The sequence below is a fragment of the Nicotiana tomentosiformis genome, chromosome 3 (genome assembly GCF_000390325.3).
Source record: "Nicotiana tomentosiformis chromosome 3, ASM39032v3, whole genome shotgun sequence".
Taxonomy (NCBI): domain Eukaryota; kingdom Viridiplantae; phylum Streptophyta; class Magnoliopsida; order Solanales; family Solanaceae; genus Nicotiana; species Nicotiana tomentosiformis.
The window spans coordinates 127,282,696-127,286,007 of NC_090814.1; positions in this window are offsets into that span (position 1 = coordinate 127,282,696).

The window sequence follows — 3,312 nt, forward strand, 5'->3', positions numbered from 1 at the left end:
CTCAGACATAACAAAAAGTCTCATATGACGCCACAATGATCTAATAAGCTACTAACTCGATTGCGATACATAAGGAAAACAGATTATGGAAAGGATTACTCAACCCACGTGACTAATTAAACAACTGAAAAGGTGTCATGAACCTTCCTCAGAAAATGGGACACAAAACACACAAAATAGAATATAGGGAACTGTACTCAACATCACAATGTTGCGGCGTGCAACTCGATCCGCACAAAAAGAATCTATAAGAAAATACTTACCGAGCTAGAATTCTCATTACTTACAAAATATCCGAACATCGGACACAAGCACGCTAAGTGCATAATACTATCCTTGGAAGGACCGACAACGCCATACGCTACAAAACTCAAGCACAACTAATGTGCGATATATGATCTGAATCTCGAGAGCCATCCTACTCACGTAACACCATCGCTATGTGGAACCTCAACACATAGGAAATTTATCAAGCCGTTTCGCAACTCACACGGCACAATATAGTATTACATGAAATAACTGACGACGAAACGACATCCAACGTCTGAATACTCCTCCATAGGGAGCGGTTATGCTGAAATGAACACATCCGGCCTGATATAGAGCCCATATTCATATTCAAATCCATCCCCAGACCTCAAGCTGATTCTGATCGCATCGTACTAGGCTAATAACCTTTCAAGTATCCATAATAACCCTTTTTCACATAACATACAAGAATGGCCATCATAATCAGAACAAACTTCCACAGTCCACAACCAAATGAACCGAGCGCCCTCCAGGCATAAATTCTCGAATCAACGATATTACCACAATCTTTATACTTGGTTTCAATCTTCACTCAATCAAGTGACTACATGTCACTCTTACACAATCTTTCCGTGAGACACGCTCCCACGACCTTCCGCACCAGGTAACAAGTCTGCAGATCCATGCTACCGGTTACACTAATGCTGTGAAGCATATCAAGAATCCACAAATCAATACACAAGGTCTCTTACACCTGACATCGACCTTAGATGAGGCCAAAACAATACCATCTTACTTTAAACATCTAATTCCCTTTCCTGCTCATCCGAGCTCATGACATCCTTGTCAACACCGAACCGAAATCTTAAATCCTCAACTTTCGAATCCCATGCTACTTAGTGCACTTAACCACGCCAATGCGCAGGAGTACAAGAATTCCATCATAACTCCTGAACCACTAATACGGTAAACACTTCATCATATAGAAGCCTTCTTCTTAACTCATTTCAAGAGAACCATTGTAACACCTGATTGAATTCCCATATCCGCAGAAAATACCGGCCTCAAGTAGTGGTCTACACCACCATAACTCTTCTGGGATCCCTCTACATATAAAATGTCATAATACTTGAATTCCTCCAAATAAAATCAATTACGGCGGCCGTCAAGCCTCGTATGTACCGCCACGAATCACACGTATAATTCAATGCGCTGAAGGAACTGATCATTGCCACCATCATGCTGATTCAACCATCGTTAGCCGACTCATCTTTTCTCAACTTATTCTCAACTTGCCTTAGAAATAATAATAGCTCCATTCATTACATCATGAACTCAAATCCGCACTCATCCCGAGTGACCTTATTTCACGGGACCATGCTATTTCAAAACCCACTAATCATCTCATATCCCTCCTTGTGCACATTTTTACATCTTCAACTGGTACACCCATTCTGATACTTCTTTTATGAATCCGAAGTTATTTTCTTCCATTTCTCTAATGCTACACTACAACCTAAAGATAACGCAGAGTACTCCAAGCCCCATTTCATAATCTGCTGCAAAAGCTTGATACTCAACCATACTACAGACTCGAGATCCTTAGACATCACACTTTAAAATTTTGAATCCACTAGGACCGTTATTGAGAGTCACTTGCTCTGACGTGTTCCCAAACATGATAAATTCCAAGGCCCTGCTAGCACATGGACACTTTATCAAGGAAACATCCGACTGTTTCACTTTCTTGTGCATTACATCTACACGAAGCATAAACTCTGAGTCTTCCAAAAACCTGAGTATGAATTGATAAGGCCAAATATGGCACACATTCCCCAAATACTTTGCTCAAATTACCACTGATATTTTCTTTCCTTAGTCGCAATGACCCACCAATACACCGATAACCAGAAACCGCACAAGTTGACATTATGCAATCCAATCATAGATGGTGGGCTCTTCCACTTAGCTTGAAGCTACAATTACAAAATTTTGGAATCCACCGATATTCTTTCTTCATCGTTGACATGATCCTTCCCACGCAACTCGCCAAATTTTCTCGAAATCCTTCTATTAACCTTTAATAAATACTCCGAACCAATAATCACATTTACATATTAAATCTCTTACCGGGTAGCCAGTAGAATTCTTCGCAGAAGCTTCGTCAACACCACGCGACCGCTAACCTGCTTACAGGAGATAACCCACCTGTGGAAATTACATGCTGACATATTCTAACATCGTTGCACTGGGTGCAATTACTACGAAATCAGTAGATCATCCTGAGTCCGAGCTCATTCACCAGCTGCACCAGTCCGTTCACTCCTCATGGACGTCAACTAGAGGTGCGACAATATATTCCAATCCAAAGTCATGTTGTATCCTTCTTCATATCAAGCAACTCCCTCCTGTTGTATCCAATCTTCCTCAATATAGCAGCTAATATTACAACTTAAGTCCGTAGACCTAGTCACTGTCCATTTTACATCCCAAATCACTCCAAACGTTCCTCAAGACGTGTAATCATCCTACCACGTAACCTATGTTCTAACTTGACACTCTCCCACTTTGGTCAACCATCTCCTTTAAGCAACTACTCTGCTTCTGTTTTCTTACACTTGGCATTTTTGGAACCTAACCACCGTAAGGAACCTTCCACATGTCCTTCCTCATCCTTCGCTGCCCAGTTGTTGCCTTAACTCAAAATCTGTCTCTGTAGCACTTGAACCATTAGCTTGTTACCAGCTTTACCTTTCTGACGATCATTCTTCTCGAGACATCAATACTAGAAATGCTGCTTCGATCCTGAATCACTGCACACCGCAATCTCTAACGACTGCTTCCCCCATACCAATTCCTAACACCCCGTCGTGAAGGCGAGTTGAAGAAAACCATAATACTGGCAAACCTTAATGCATTTTACAAGGCGATGACACCACATCAAAATTGAGAACTCTACCACACTTGAAAATATCTAGCTTCGTTACTCTATCAACCCCAAACTTGAACATTTATAGTCCGATTGTCTTTTCTCCGCTGGAATTAAAACATGGAACCTCTGAA